Source organism: Myotis daubentonii, chromosome 1, assembly GCF_963259705.1.
Source record: "Myotis daubentonii chromosome 1, mMyoDau2.1, whole genome shotgun sequence".
Classification (NCBI taxonomy): Eukaryota; Metazoa; Chordata; class Mammalia; order Chiroptera; family Vespertilionidae; genus Myotis; species Myotis daubentonii.
The window spans coordinates 124,862,061-124,880,025 of NC_081840.1; positions in this window are offsets into that span (position 1 = coordinate 124,862,061).

Sequence of the window (17,965 nt, forward strand, 5' to 3'; positions counted from 1 at the left end):
TAAGAAATGCATGTAAACATAACCAAATGTGTGCATGCATATAGGTGTGTATATGTGTGTGTATGTATATTCATTAGGAGATTAACTAGACATAACAACATTTTAACAAATAGAGGAAAAATAACTGTGCATGACTATAAAAATTGTTTAGATTAAAACATTCACTTTCTAATCCTTTCTAAAAAAAAGTACACAGGCTTGTAATTAATTTGTGAACATTCACATTTAACTTTCATTTTAAATTTTCAGTGTGATTATAATAATAACTAAATTTATCTTTTGCAGTATAACCAACAACTTATTTAGACTTAAGTTTTCCAACTTCATTAAATTCATAAGATAGATACTATAGTCTCATTACTAGGAAAAGCCAATGCTCTGTTAGAGTTTCTCATAAAAAGAAAAAGTAATCTTGTCTCTGTTTTTCATTTTGAAATAACAATATAAAGAACAAAGAAATCATCTAACACATTTTTCACTGAGAAGTTTTGGTAAAAGCTTAGAACTGTCAAAAACTATTACCACAAATGGAGCCTGGCATTTCAAAGAAAGAAAAAGACTTAATTTTATTTCAAAAGATAAATTGAAATAGAAACCATGGAGATGCAAAACTTGTAATCCTACTGAAACAGAAGAAGGGTTTTTCATAGTAATTATTTTCACTTTTAATGCACTGCATTTTGAAGAGAAAACATTATCTATACACCTAGCAGATGTGAGAGAAGGGGAATCAGTGTGCAAGTTTGAAAGGCACTAGAGAAATTCACATGAGCTATTTCAAGAACAGGAAGATATGCTTTCTTGGATGTCCCTGAAAATGTAATTCTAAAGTAGGTTTACTTTCAATTTTAAAAAATCCTAGGCTCCTAACAGAGATAGATGCTTACATAATACATCCAAAATTTTCTTCCTTTCCCCCTTTTTATTTCTTGGCAATGCTCTTAAAGGATTTTTTTTTTCCTTCAAAGCAACTGAGTCTACTGGGCTACCACAGTCACAGTCAAGTATCAGGGTTATTCTCTGGTGTGGTTGCTGTTTTAACTTGAAGAGGAGACATGAAGTGAAGCTTTTCACTGTCCATCCTCCCAGTCCATTTTGGAAGAGGTCTAACTAGAGAGAAGGAGATTAGAAGAATTCTTTTGTCAAAAAGAACCATGAGGATGACAATACAAATTTGGGATTTGTGAGGGAGCAAAAGGATAATGTCATTTGTGACACTAACATCACCAAGCTTGAAAGTATTAAGGGTTTTGTATATCCAAAGTACTAGTTTTTTGAATTCCCAAAATAACAACTTTTGAGATGCTATTAAAAGGGAGCTAAAAGCCACTCTATGCCCTACACAGGAAGGCAATTTGAGTTGAAAAAATGTAGTCATTTCTAACTGTATTTTATAATAATATAATTGTCTTTAGGCACTAAATATTCACATTCACATTTTAATTTTTTTTTCTTCTCATTTGGAAAGAATGATAATATAGCAAGTTAAGATCCACAGATAGTAGAATACCCTGATATTTTATTGCATAAGAGACCATGAGCAAATCACTTCTTTTAAGAGGGAAAGGACATGGTTATATCGAAGCAATTCTCTATGCCATATTACATAAGCCCTAAAATTAGAGAGTCTAATGATATCTATACTTCATAGTGGTCACTGGGCTTAAAATGGTTAAACAGTAAAACATAGAAAGTATAACAGCATCCATGAAGATGATACAGGAACCAAAACAAGAAATACACAATCACTGGAGAAGCGGGCAGAAGCACACAATGTGGAAAATACACAATTTAAGTGTGTTGGAGAGAAACAAAACTTCCATCAAAAGACAACTGTGTAAAGATTAGAAATGAATTATTTTGCAAAGCATAACAACACAGAAGAGACACCAGGAAGATGGTTAGCATGACATTCAAGATAAATGGGGAGCACCCTACCAGACTATTGTCATCCATATTCCATGTCCACAGTGCGAAAAATCAGGTAGCCTTTAATAATAGCCACCTCTTGTAGATGCCTATCATGTGCTAGTGTCCTAAGTGCTTTATATGCAGCTATTTATTTGATCCTCAAAATTACCCTGCAACATAGACGTTATTAGCTTATTTTATAAAGACACTGAAGGAATTTCCCATCAATTGATGCTGGCACCATTTATGCAGTGTTTCAAATGGACTTCAACAGCTTGGGTATCCAAGAAGATCATACTATTTTTTAGAGACTAGCATGATCACATTTTGTCTGTATAGTCATGCCACATGTTACAGTTCCACATTTTAAAATTCATGAACCATATTTCTCCTCTTGAATAAAGTAGTTGTGACACCTGAAGGACACCACTGCCAAGTGAAAATCTTATATATTTTGAGAATTCTTAAATTAATTATCCTTCCAATCAAGGAGGAAAAAAATTCCTCCCTAACAAGTATGTTAGAAGCAGAAAATGGAGAGAAAATATAAAATTTTCTACTCCCTTTAAGAAACTTGAAGTAGTTGTCCTACCTCTCCTCTTCCCCTACCCTCTCTGACAATTTTAGTGGTCAATGTGAAAATAGCAGATAGATAATAGAACATCTGCAAATTTTTTTAATGCTTTATTATTTAAAGTATTACATATAGAATTACATATGTCTCCTTTTTCCCCCATTGACCCCTCTCCAGCCTCCCACCACCCCCCAGCATATGCCCTCACCCTGCCTAGTGTCTGTATCCATTGGTTATGCTTATATGCAGAACATATGTCAATTTCATTTTTCACTCAAGTTCCTTGAACATTTTCCTACAAAACATAGTAAATATTCCACATATTAGAAAAAGCAAGTAGTTCCTGGTATTACTTAATAGACAGAGAATTTCAAAACAAGCTTTTTACCAACAAAAATTGAAAAAAAGTCATTTTCTGACACAAAATAAGAGAGATTTAGTGTAGTGGCAGACAATGACTTTTTCAAGTAGGTTAATGGCAACCATTTTCTATAAATTTATAACTTAAATCTATTTATCTAAGGTCAAAATTATATTTAGAGTACATGATGTAATAAAATATTTTATAAAAAATGTGGTAGTGGCAAAGGTGTATTGAAACTAATAGTAGTTCCCAAAGCTTTTTAAATGTATACAATAAACAAGGCACCACTGGTAACAGTTATTAACATCTACTTAATCAGCCTTGATAAGTTATATTTAGAAAAACTCCCAGAAATTGAGAAAAATTAATAGTCTTAATAACTGAGTAACAAATAGTTTTTTATAAGCCAAAGTTTTTTCCCCCCACAATTCTTGGCTTTTAAAAATATTTTTTTTAAAAAAACTGGAGCAGAACCTAATCAAATTGTCAGCCAATTTTTAATTTAAAAATAATTTATAATTTATCATCATGGGATTGTTACCATAGTACTTGGAAGGAGTGTGCCGGGGCTGACCAGCAGACCCTGAGCGACAGATGAGTGGATTACTCCAACACAACTATTTGCTGTGAAAGAGAGGCTAAGGGACTGCCTGGCTAATGAACCAGACAGCCCCGATTGCCTGACTCATTAGGCTTTTATTGTAGCAGCAGTTTGAGATAAAGTTTATCTTTTAGATACAATCAGTAGGGTAAGTAATATTGGGAGGACACATGTGTTTGTGGAGTGCTATAAGCAAGGACACCCAAAGATTAAGCATAAGGATTCCAGTAAACATCCAGGGGTCTGCATGTGCACAGACTTGTTTGGAAAAGTCAAGGAATTATTAGGGGCGCTGCCTTCGGCACTCTCCTAAGTTGGAATTCTGATAAACATGGTGGGAAGTCTTCAACACACTTCCTTTTTCTTGGAATATCCTCCTTACAAACTTCCCAACCAAGTCTCAAGCTTCCCCATAGGAGCCAGAGAATCAGATGACCTACTATGTCAGCCAGAGTCCAGTCAAAAAGGAGAAACCAAAGCAGATATTTCAGAGATTTAATATAGGAAATTTATTTCACTGTTGTTAAAGCTATTAGAGAAAAATAAATAAACTTTAAGTAACTCATTGAAAGAAGCAATGATAACCTCAAGGGTGGGGTAATAAAAAAGAGGTGAATTTAACCAAACCTAGAGGCTCAGTAGAGGGACTGCACATACCTGTGAGAAAGAGGGGTACTCGGCAACTTCTGTGGAGTAGTCTGGTTCTGAGAGTACTGAATGGAACTAAAAGGATCAACCAAGTGCAGTTGAAGTATCACTGGCAAGTGCAGAGAAAGAAATTCCTCTTTTACCTAATCCTGCCTTCTAGTCTTCTCAAAGCCAGTAGGCAGAGGTATCTGGGAATACACAGCTCTGAATCTCAACCCCTGCATTGCATACAATAATAGAGAAGAATGAGCTTAGGAATAAGAAACAACAGTAAATAAACAGCACCTGCTGCTATAACAAAACTATTTCAATCTACTTATTAACATGAACAAGGTATTTAGTTGTCACATTTACACAGAGATTTTAAAATAATAGAAATCAGTGTTCCTCGTGCTAATGTAATATTAATTCATAGGCATACAAACGAATTAGGGAAATTAATTCATCTCACTAAAAGATGCATTTCTTTTTTTAATATATTTTATTGATTTTTTTTACAGAGAGGAAGGGAGCGGGATAGAGAGTTAGAAACATCGATGAGAGGAAACTAAGATGGCGGCATAGATAAACACCGGGAAATTGCTGCTTCCCACAACAATTGATAAATGCATCAAAAACACAAGCTGGACTCATCCAGAACTACAGGAGAGCTGGCCGAGTGAAAATTCTACAACTAGAAGGAAAGAAAAGCACACTGAGAGCCAGAGGAGCTGCAGAGGTGGAGTGCAGAGGTACGGGGTCTCGCGCACGCGGAAAGGGTCTGGCACCTGAGGACGCAGCTGTCTTTTTGAATCCGGAGGGAGACACAAGCTCCCCACGGCTCTGAAATCCGGTTCCGGGAAGTCTCTGGGGACCCAGCACTCATACGGGGAGAAACTGGTCTGTCTGGCAGCGGGCGAGCTTGAGGGCAGCTCTCCCTCAGAGGTGCTTGCAGCCATTGCTGGGACACTGGGACTCTCGACTCCTTAGGGCGGGGCTGAGGCTCCGCCATAGCTGCTTCCTCCGCCCTTTGATTCCTTGAGACCCCGCCCCACCCAGGCTGCAGCAGAGACTTTTGCATATGAATGCCCCGGCCATTTGCAACCTGTAACTACCTAACCGCAGCCTGGCCAGATAGACCCAGAGCTTCCAAGAGAAGGCCCAAGGCCCCACAGCAGCTTGCATTGCTACACAGCTGAGCATCATCAGGGCACTTCCAAACTCCAAAAAAAGGAAGGGGAATCTGCAGTTCTCTTCGTAGTTCCTGCTGTGTAACCTCAGGCAGAGGCTAAATTAGCACCTCCTTAGATCCAAGAGCCACTGTACCCAGTGGTCAGAGGGGGACCATCCAGATCACAACTCCTCAGATCCATAAGGGACACACTCAGGGTGCAGTCTCAGTGAGCACCAAAGCCCCACTGAAGCAAGTCTTGCCCCAGAAGGGTGTCTCCAGCACAGAAGTTCTCCCACCATAGACACAGCTGATTCTCACTGCCAATTGGCCTGGAGGTCAATTCCTCCCAGTGAGTCTACAACAACCAAGGCATAGCTATAACAAGACTGTGCACAAAGCCCATAAGGGGGTGCACCAAGAGTGTCCACCTCAGGTAACTGGGGAGGCTGAGCCACTGGGCCCTACAGGACACCTAGCACACAAAGCCACTCTATCAACACAGGGAAGCAGCCAAAATGCGGAGACAAAGAAACAGGTCACAAATGGCAGAAACGGAGGAAAGCAAACGACTGGATATAGAGTTCAAGGCCACGTTTATAAGGTTTTTCAAGAATTTTATGGAAACCGCCAATAAATTTAATGAGTCCCTCAATAAGTATAGTGAGACCATGGAGGACATGAAAAAGGACCAACTAGAAATTAAGCATACACTGACTGAAATAAAGAATAATTTACAGAGATCCAACAGCAGACAAGAGGATCCCAAGAATCAAGTCAAAGATTTGAAATACAAAGAAACAAAAAATACCCAACTGAAAAAGAAAAAAGAAAAGAGATTCCAAAAATATGAAGATAGTGTAAGGAGCCTCTGGGACAACTTCAAGCGTACCAACATCAGAATTATAGGGGTACCAGAAGAAGAGAGAGGGCAAGATATTGAAAACCTATTTGAAGAAATAATGACAGAAAACTTCCCCCACCTGGTGAAAGAAATAGACTTACAAGTCCAGGAAGCGCAGAGAACCCCAAACAAAAGGAACGCAAAGAGGACCACACCAAGACACATCATAATTAAAATGCCAAGAGCAAAAGACAAAGAGAGAATCTTAAAAGCAGCAAGAGAAAGACAGTCAGTTACCTACAAGGGAGTACCCATAGGACTGTCAGCTGATTTCTCAACAGAAACGATGCAGGCCAGAAGAGAGTGGCAAGAAATATTCAAAGTGACGAATAGCAAGAACCTACAACCAAGATTACTTTATCCAGCAAAGCTATCATTCAGAATAGAAGGTCAGATAAAGAGCTTCACAGATAAGAAAAAGCTAAAGGAGTTCATTACCACCAAACCAGCATTATATGAAATGCTGAAAAGTATTCTTTAAGAAGAGGAAGAAGAAAAAGGAACTCTTACCATTTGCCACAGCATGGATGGAACTGGAGAGCGGATAAATACCACAGGATCTCACTCATTTGTGGAATATAATGAACAACATAAACTGATGAACAAGGACTGATCCAGAGACGGAGAGGCATTGATTGGACTGTCAGGCTTTGGAGGGAGGGTAGGGGAGGGTGGGGGAAAGGGGGAAAGATCAACCAAAGGACTTACATGCAGGCGTATAGGCCTAACCAATGGACACGGACAACGGGGGGGGGGGGGGTGAGGGCATGAGCGGGGGGGGGGGGGGGTTGAGGGTAACGTGGGGACAAGGACAAATATGTAATATCTTAATCAATAAAAATATATTTGGAAAAAAAAAAAGAAACATCGATGAGAGAGAAACATCAAACAGCTGCCTCCTGCACACCTCCTACTGGGGATGTGCCCGCAACCAAGGTACATGCCCTTGACCGGAATCAAACCTGGGACCCTTCAGTCCATAGGCTGACACTCTATCCACTGAGCCAAACCGGTTAGGGTAGAGATGCATTTCTAATAAAAATTTTTAAATAACAATTATTTACTAAAATTTGCCACTTACTCATGCTGCTTTGATCAATTGTGAATAATTTAATGATTACTTAACAAAGAAAATTTAAAATTCTATTGCCACTGGAAATTTAATTTCAAATTACCTATACATATTTAGTTTGCAGAACATTTGTTTTAAATTTATTTTATTGTTGAAAGTATGAAATAGAAACCTAAGAAAGTTTCCCACACATAAAAGTACATTATCTGAGGGAAAAATGTGTGGGAGAAATGGAATGGAACACATGTTCAAAAAGAAGAGAAATTAAAACTTTTGACTACTGAAGTAAAAATATTACTGTTCATATATTTTTTAAAACATGACTTATCAATGTTATTATATTTAAATATCTCAGATACACTTAAACATTTATTGGCTACATTTGAATTATCAATATTTACAATATTCTGAAAATTGTCTGCACCTACTTAAAATCATGATTAAAAAAAATTACATGTCAACCTAAAAATGTATGCAACAATACATAGTTTTTTGTTTGCTTTTAAATTATTTTAGAAGGAAAGCTAGCAAAAATATTCAAAGACACAGCAATAAAGTGTTTATGTGCTTACTCCCAGGAGGTGTTTCTTCTCTTCTCCCTTTCTGATTTCATATTTATCACCTTCAACTTCCCCAGAGACCTTCTTCCTTTTTCTACTCCAATTTCTCCAATTCTCATTTTGATTTTTAAATAATCTCATATTTTGTCTACCTTCCTTACTTTTTCTCCACTGAAATTTGTCATCTCATCAGTGGATAAACATCACCTATTTTCTTGGAGATTCCTCTCACACGGAAGCTTTGGCCCTTGTTATTGGTAACAATATGACTCCACAAGAAAATCTGCCCCAAGATAAAAAAGTAAAATGTTGAAACCTAAGTGCTATAAGTATATGAACATTTCAATGTCCTTGAAAAGACAAGACCTTTTGAACAGCTTCTTCCAAAAAATGTGATAGTGAATTAGTGACTATAAAATAGTCAGGTCCAGAATTGTACTATTAAGTAAGTTGGCAATTAATTAGCTTCCATATCTGCCTAATTCCACTCACCAAAACCTGTCAAATGAGAATTATTTGGAGAAGGTAAAAAGTTCTGTGATTTCCCAGAATTCCATCACCCAAGATGCAACCTTATGTCACAATAGGTAAATGCTCGTTATATTAAGAAATTTTAAAATATTGGGTTTTTTTAACTCTCAGTTTTGTGCAAATTATCTATTCAGTTGAATTTCACACAAACTTTAGCTACCACAACATAATTTTTTATCAACATTCAACTGCTAATTTCCAGAGCTACTTGTTAACGAAGATAAAAAATTTATTCAAAGCTATTACAAAAATATAAGCAACTTTATTCTTAAATTTATTTTAAAAAACTGAGAAAAAGGTAAGACTATACTACTTTCAAAACCAGGCAGACCTCTTTCTCTGCAGGTAGCTGTATCTGAAGTAAGCAGGATAACAAGCCACACTGAATCTTGCATATAGAATGCCAGTCTCAAAGATTCATTTATGATAACACAACAGGTAATTTCTCAACCAGATTTTCTCCTCACCTCATTCAAATAGGAAGATTAGAAATAAGCGTCAAATGCTTTGATGCCCAGACTATTCAGTCTTCACCAGGAGGCAAAAGGTGAAATGGTCTAGGGGTCTGTAATTCACTTCACTATAATTACATTTCATTGCCTGCAGCTTCTCCAATAATTAAAAGCACAGTGTCAGTATTAAACAAGAGCTATGAGAAAACGTCAGATTCCCTCACCAAAGAAGCATCAAATTAGAGCAGGAAAGGCTGTCAAAAGTTTGTTCCCTGAGTGAATACCAGAATATTTGGAGAAATATAGGCATTTCTAAAGTTATACAATGAAATCATCTATGCGGACTTCCAAATTGTGTTCATTTTAAATCAAATGGAAATATTTTTAAAAAAAAAAAGATCTTGTCAGGCACATCTCCAGTGGTTAGTATTTTAATATTTGTTGAGTGAATAAATCAATAGCAAAAAATATTGAAACTTGAGTCAAATGGGTATGCTGTCAGAAGTAAAATACTTCCAAGTATTTGGAATTAAATATTTTTTCAAGTTAAAACCAGCACCTTGTTTCTTTAAGACTATATTTTGCTCACACTATTTTACCATTGAACTTCTATTAGTGGAGACAGGCTTTAGAAACCTCAGGGCAGGGGGAACCAATAATCCTTTCTTAGTGGCAACAGAAAGTTGGCAAACAGGGATATTCAGAAGAAATGCACTAGTCTGAGGAAGCAAACGCTTAGGCAATCAACATTTAATTTGCAGGAACAAAATTAAAGCATTTTCCCAGAAAAAAATTAATTAACAGAGAAACAATATCTATGATAATGAAAATTACCTGCTTCCTAAAAATTAAGTGTCATTTCACCAAATATCCTGCAAGCAATACATCTCTATTCTACCCATTCTTCATGATCCTTCCCCTGTAATTGATGGAAAGAAAATAATCTTGAGTGGGACTTTAATTAATTCTTAATTAGTTGCTTAGATTAGTATCTCACTGAATGTAATAAGTGACTCTCTATCACCTTGGATAAATAAAGTTATTTTTTTCACCTGACTTTTCTGCAAACATCTTCTTAAATCATCTTTCCCATTTAAGTCAGTTGGTTTAAACTCATTTTAACCAGTGTTATCCAACATGGTAGACAGGTAAAGGCTCAGATTAAATTTGCATTTTCTGACTTAAATTATACACAAAGCCATTAGGTTTAGGCTTTAATTGTGTTTCCAAGAGACAATACAAGAATTTATTATATTAAATGCTCTCATCTTTGTGCTAAGTGCATCAAATAGTCTATGTTATCTAAGTACTACATGTACCATTATCACATTTTACTTATAAAAAATTAGTTATTTATCCACATGCTAGGATATTCATCTGTTGACTATTCACAGCTCAAGATCATCTTTCTCTAGAAATTACCCTCATCCAAAAAGTGCTTTCTTGCCCAAGGATATGCCCCCTTCCCTGAGACAAATTTGCATCCACAACCTCACCAAAGCAACTGCCATTTATTCAGCCTCTGTTATTTCAGGACCCTTTCTTCCCCACTGTTATCAAGAAGGTATAACAGGGTTGACTGTCATCAATTCTGGTCCACAGATAAGAGGGCTTCTCGGTGATGCCTTTCTTACCATAACTTTCCTGATTGCTTTGGTAAATGGAGTGTCTTCTGGGGTTTCTTATAGGAGCATAGTTGGATGGTGTTTTTTTACTTTATGTAGTATAGTCACACAAGCATACCTATTTCTTGCCCTGGCTGGTTTGGCTCAATGGATAAGAGTGTTGGCCTGTGGACTGAAGGGTCCCAGGTTCAATTCTGGCCAAGAGCACATGCCTAGGTTGGGGGCTCAATCCCCAGTCGGGGCCAGAGGCAGCTGATCCATGATTCTCTCTCATCATTGATGTTTCTATCTCTCTCTCCCTCTCCCTTCCTCTCTGAAATCAATAAAAATATATTTTTTTTAAGAAAAGCATACCTATTTCTTGGAGACCTTTCTATTATTTACCATGGCAATTCTAGGGTTTCTACGTCTGTTCTGACAGACTATCCCATATACCCACCTTAGACCAAAGAATCCACTTTATGAAAAAAGAGGGGAAGTAATAGGTATAGGGTCAAGAGATCCACTAATCCTATCATATGCTATACTACCCAGAAACTGCTGGCTTGATAATACAACTGACTGAAGAGCCTTTTGAAGGAGTATTTGAAGTGATATCCTACAAGACATGGACCCATCACCCAGTATTCAAGTATACCATAAATCAATGACCACTATGGTGCTGTGTTCCCAACTCTTGGAAAACATGGGCTTGGAAACAAGGGATAGAGCAGAAGTGGTCACACTTACAATCATTCCCAGGGAGTTGCTTGCAGAAATTTGTGCTTTCAATGCTATAATTCTAGGTTCTATGGATCTACAGGGGCTACAGTGGGACTTTAATTAATTCTTAAGCTATATCTGCTGCCCAGTCTTTGGAGTTTCTTGTGCCAAAAGACCAACAAACAAGGTAAAGGAATCACCATCCTGTTGGGAATAATTTATTCTAATCATTAAGACTGTGATTATAGAATAGATACAGAGTGGAACAATGCGGCACACAGATAATCCACTAGGATGCCTGTCAGTACTTCCTTGCCTAATTTTGACAGTAAAGGGCATGTGAACAAGGCACTCTTTGAGAAAAGAACCCCTAGGAATAGTCTGGGTTACTCCACCATGTAATCAAACTGACCAGTACAGGTGTTCGTTAGGATATAAATAATCTAGAGTGAATTGTAGAAAATAAAGATTTTGGGGAAGGGGGGTGTAATATAGTCCTGAAACTAACTGTAGTAAACTGAAGCTCTAATACACCTCTAAACTTTTTTTGTAAATTTCTCTCAAGTAAAAGAAACCAACTAGAATTCTGGAGGAGCTGATCTTAGATGGCATGAACTTATTATACAGATCAAATGGTTGTGAGCAGTGTGCTGTGATGGATGCTATGGTACACCAGGGAGGTACTCCCTTTAGGACTCATTCATTCCCCACCAGCTGGTAGTGTTTCCCATTGAGGGTTCCCAGTGTGTCCTTCCCTAGGGCTTTTTATATACTTGAAAGAACAGCCCCATTCAAGATTACCCAACCCCCAAAGGCAGCCCACATCTAATGACAGGTTGATTCAGGAGTACAAAAATCTGGTCCCTCTGCCTCAGTTCAGGGCAACTCTAAAACGGAATTCAGTGCTCCCCAGTAATTGGCTGATGACTTTGCTACAATTGTATCATTATTCAATTTCTTCCTCTGCTCAATCCTGGCTTCCTTATTCTCTCACAGGACCTGTAGCTAAGAGCATTCAACAGCTCTGATCATGAATCTCCACCTCAGGGTCCTCTGGCAACAGAGGCAAAAGCCTGATGACCACAATGCCATACTGTTTGTATTTTACAGTTTACAGAGCATTTGTTACTTCATCATGTTCCCACCACAATTCTAAGAGATGGGATATAGAGCTCTTATTATTCCCACTTTAAAAATGATAAAACTCAGTTTCAAAGGAATTCAATTACTTTCCCAAGTACACAACAATCATTTTTTAAAATATGTATTTATTGATTTCAGAGAGGAAGAGAGAGGGAGCGAGAGATAGAAACATCAACGATGAGAGAGAATCATTGATTGGCTGCCTCCTGCGGGCCACCTACTCAGGATCTAGCAAACAATCCGGGCATGTGCCCTGACTGGGAATCAAACTGTTACCTCCTGGTCCATTAGTTAATGCTCAACCACTGAGCCACCACAGCTGGGCAAGAATCATTTTTATTCACTTTTTTATATGCCATCTCATTTTAGCAAAATACAAACGTCGCCCGGATTTATGGGAGAATAGTTAGGACTAAAATGTGGGTCTTCTGAATGCTAGTGTTCTGACTTCTACCTCAGTATGCCAAAAATAATGATAACAGTATGATTTATAAGACAGAATTGACTGGTTATTTTATTTGTATGATTAGTTGATTAATTTCAAATAATTACATAATAACCAAAGTCAGAGTCACCTAAGAAAGTCCTTTTTCTAAGAAGAGAAGATAAATTAAAATGAGCTAGCACTGCTCTAAATTTGAGAATCTCCTAAATTTGAGACCTCCCCACACTGCTCCGGGAAGCATTAACCACCCTTGAAAATATAAATCTTTATAAACTATGGATCCCAACATGAAGTTGCATATATGTGAGGCCACACAATCATCATCCATCCACAATGTCTGCCCATCTCTCAGAGGGGCCCTGGCCACAGTGTTGGCCAGAGAGAACTTCCTATATACCTTTAAAGAAGAACATCCTGGACCTCTGTCATCATCTATGAGTCTTTTTTGCTTGACAGGCATACGGAGGGCATGTCCAAGGAGTGCTGTTCCTCTCACTAATCAGGTGAGAAGGATGCATTAGTTCCAATGCCCTTGCCACAGCAAAGACTGGCATGGAACTACTGTCCTGGAATACCTTCAGAACCCAAAGTGTACTTTGAAAGGCACAGCACATTTTTATTTAAATTTTGGGGATGAATCTCTATCATGTAAATGTGGATTTTAAAAAGACCACAAAAGCTACTTTGAGCCAAGCTATTGAATAAGGCAAAGTACTCATAAATCTGGCAAGGCGGTCCTGTGCGGAAATTCTCAAAATTGCCAATTCTGTGTGAAGCATACGCAGCAAGGTCACATAGTCTAAAATCCTCAGAAAGGAAAAATGTCCCTGTAACGGAATGTTTGCTTAATTCTGTGTTAAAGGGAAAGGTCATCTCTTCCCTCAATCCCTGAATCCCCAAAGGTATTAACTATAAATTAGGAGAAGTAAAGTAAGGGTTCTTTAGTCTCCTCATTCAGAAATATAAATAAAGAGCAGTCATTCAATAAGATTTCTAGTCACTCTTTTATAATAGAATTTGTAAGGTCTTCCAAAATTCTGGAACATGCCTCACTTTTCCCTGTTTGTTGTTTGCATTATTCCCTGCCTGATCTCCTATAGCATAGAGAACAGCAGTAGGAGAAAAGGAGAAAAAAGCAGAGTTTGTGGAAAGACGTATTTCTGGGGATTAGACTGGGTGGTAGTGCAACCAAAAGATGGGCCAGCAGGTTTAGTCCCAGAGCCTGGCACAAGGAAAGAAAGGAGGTGAGGGTAGGGGTAGGGAAAGAAAAAAGAAGAAATGGAGAGAGAAAGAGGGAGTCAATCAGTCATTATTTCTACTCCTCCAGCCTGGAAGTTGCACTAGGTAGCTTATCCTTTGAAGACACAATCTTCTCATTCAATTTAAAAGAATTTTAAACAAAATCCATATCTACTAATTCACATTGATCATCTTTCTAAACCCAGGAGCATGCTCTACAAATACTGGGCACTTGATAAATGTTTTTGTGTTGCTTCAAATTTAATCTTGAAATGTATATTTACTGTTTCTAAAACTGCGATCATCTATGTAGTTAATGTAGGATTCTGTTTATTAAAATACATGTTTTACAAATTTTGTGGTTTTTATATTTTTCAGCTTACCTATTAGAAGATAAAATGAAATCCCTTTGGAAGTTTTATCAAACTTCTATTCTTTTTTTCAGTGCTATAGTAAATCACTTAGTAGATGAGTTAGGGAGTCAACTGAGCATTTGGTTGTAACATATCCTGAAAGTAATTTATGCATACCAATGTACCTTCATAAAATTACTTGTTAACTTCTCTTCCATAACGTTTCTAGATATTACAGAGCTTTGCATTAAGGATGAAGTAGGAAACAGATGTGCTTGTTCACCTGGGGTTGATGAATCAGGGTAATTGTTCTAGTATTAATGTGCAACTAAGTTTATAGATTCTAAATTAGCTGCTTCACATATTTCTAGACTGTGACATCAGGGCAAGTGGGCAAAGACAGAAGCATGTCCACACACCTCTTCTCTGAAACAATTCTATAATAAAGGGTCAGTTATCTCTCCCTTCTGTATAGAAACTAACAGATGCTAATTAATTGCTATATTTTGAATTATTTATTGGAATTACTGAGATAGAAATTTCCATAAATAAATGTGAACACTGCGTTGACAACAAAAATGTTCAACAACTGCTCTCTGCAATTCTTCTAATACAATAATACACAAATGTGCTTTGCGAATCTCTGTGAAGAGGACACAATATAGAGCATTTTCTAAGATTTGCTGTTGGGACCTTTATTTTCCAGAGCAGCTTTTAGTATGGTTTCTCAAAGCATGATGGAGGAAATTCCACACTAAAGAGACCTTTCTAGAATTCAAATAAGGTCATATACTCTTTCTGATTAAAACTCTTCCATGACAGTCAATGTTTTTCTCTCTCCTTCTCTCTCTCTCTTTCTCTCTCTCTCCATCCCTCCCTTCCTCTCTCTCTTAAAAAAAATCAGTAAATCAATAGAAACATATCTTTGAGTATTATATATATATATATATATATATATATATATATATATATATATATATAGACAGATATAGATAGATAGATGATAGAGAGAGAGATAGAGAGAGATAAAGAGATATATGAGTCTTCTTCAAGGTTAACATTTAATCTGTCACATGTATTAGTCTAGATTGTACATAATCCTTAAAATTATATTCATAGAACTTTAGATACAGGAATTGAAATAGACTGTTAACCAGTTTAACAGATCTGCAAAAAAAAAAAAATTTCTTTTTGAAAGAGATACAGGGCAAAAGTAGGTTTACAATTGCTCAAATGGAAAATAATGCAACTAGATAGATAGATAGATAAAGGATATATGCAAATTAGGCTGGGACTCCTAACAGGTCAGGACCACACAGGAGGAGGTTGCGCCCCAGGTGAGGCCCAGAGTGGAGAGGGAGACAAAGACAGGAGCCAGCCACTGCGTCCCGGAGCGACATGGACAGGGACAGGGGGACCGGCCGCAGCCTCAGTGGCTGAGCATAGGCCCAGAGAGGAGATGGCGGCCCGCCTCCTGTGGAAGCAGCAAAGCTCCCTCCCACCTCCCACGGAATCAGTGCAGCTCCCTCCGGACTCCCGCAGAAGCCGCGCAGCTCCCTCCCGGCTCCCATAGGTGCTGGTGGCTCGCTGGTTCCCTTGGAAGCAGGGCGGCTCCGGCAGCAGGCTGCAGTTCCTGCGGCTCCCACAGAAGCAGCGGACATAATAATACCAGAATAAACTCTTGTGTTTCACATACTCATAACTATAAACCTACTTTCGCCACACCTTGCTTTTTGTATTCAAAGAACAAAATTTGGAAGACCTTTTTTCTCTGTAACAACAAAAATATTTTATTTCCATTTCAAAAGGAGATTTCTCATAGTCTAGCAATGTCAAAGCACTATATTTTGGCTTTTCTCAAAGAAACCACTCTCCCAGATGTTTGAAGGTCCTTGTATACACCTTTGTGCCTTCAGAGATAAATTTATAGACTACATTTTCTGGGAAACAGCTCTTCTACAAATGGAATGTAAATTTCATGCTGAAAAAAAATCAGTTTTCCACTAAGGAATTCTAGTACCAAATTTATTCTTTAAATTATTGATTAAGTGGCTAAACTTAAAAAAACTGGGGAAACTAAAGTTTCCAAATATTCCTTACCTAAAAGATCATTTTGATACAGCAGAAATATAAACCTTTATAGTTAAAAGTTTAGATCAAGAACTGCAGTACCCCCAAACTGTACATACACTGGAAGAAACCACACACATAGAAAGAAATTACGCAGCCTTTCTGCATGACTCTGCATACATGGCCTGTTTACTTGACGTGCATTGCTCCATTGAAGCATCTTAAGACTCAATAGCTCAGAAAATAACACTGCTATTAAACATCTTTGAAAATGAAAAAAAAAAAAAAAGACTCAACAGCTCTTATAGCCCAGTAGTAGCCTCTTTGCAGCACATTTTTCAGACCTTGGAAAGGAAATGTACAGGAATGCTCACATGCAGGTCAGAGCATAACATGGAGATAATAAAATATACTTAACTAGAGTTCCGATACATGAAATTTGTGCAAGAGTAGGCCCTCTTCCCCGGCTGCCAACACCGGCTTCCCTCTGGCACCCAGGACCTGGGCTTCCCTTACAGCCCTGGCTTCGTCCGTCCGAAAGGTCATCTGGAAGGACGTCCAGTCTAATTAGCATATTACACTTTTATTATTATAGATGAGAAAACATCAGACATTTATTCATCTGGCATTTTCTCAAAAACTTTTTCCTGACAGAAAGCTCAAATACAGTATTTTTCAGTTAAAAAAAATATATATAGATACAGTGGAGCCTTGACTTACGAGTGTCCCGACTAAGGAGTTTTTTGAGATACCAGCTGTCTCTCAGCGGATATTTTGCATTGAGTTGCCAGAGTAATTTGAGTTAACGAGCTCCTTAATGAGCTCGGTCTCTGAACGAATTAAACTCATAAATCAAGGCCCCACTGTACTTAGAAACCCCAAGTTTATTTAGAAACCAAAATATCAATTTACTAATAATGGAAGATACTAACGTTTAAATGTTTCTTCCCACATCTGAATTAAACCTTCCCTAAGCTAGGAAATAAGACTCCCAGAATTCTGCATGAGGAGGTATAGAAAAGGAAGCAAAGCATAAAAGTCCATCACTTCTTCTGAGAATTATATATATGAAACCACTTGGTAAAGTAGCTTGCTCTTAACTCAAACATACTCATCCTTTCTCATATCATTGAGGCTTCTCACCTGTTGTGAATGTAAAGGTTATGGTAATGAAACTTTGTAAGACAGAGCAATGCCTAGAGCAGTGGCTCTCAACCTTGGCTGCACATTAGAATCACCTGGGAATCGTTTTAAAATCCTGATTTCTGGGCCTCATCCTCCGGAAATTCTGTTTCTTTGTTATGGGGTGGGGCCACAGCATTAGTAACAAAGAAACAGAATTTCCGGAGGATGAGGCCCAGAAATCAGGATTTTAAAACGATTCCCAGGTGATTCTAATGTGCAGCCAAGGTTGCGAACCACTGGCCTAGAGTTGGTGGGGAGAGGAGTATAGATGTAAGTAGGTCCCTCTCTCTCCAGATTACATGTCCATCCACACTCAATTTGCATATTTATGTCATTCTTATCACAAGCCCTGAGTTCCATAGCTCTGAGAAATGATAAACCAGGTTTCTATATGGTTGTAACCTATCCTATGCTTGCTGTTTCATTCATTTGTTTA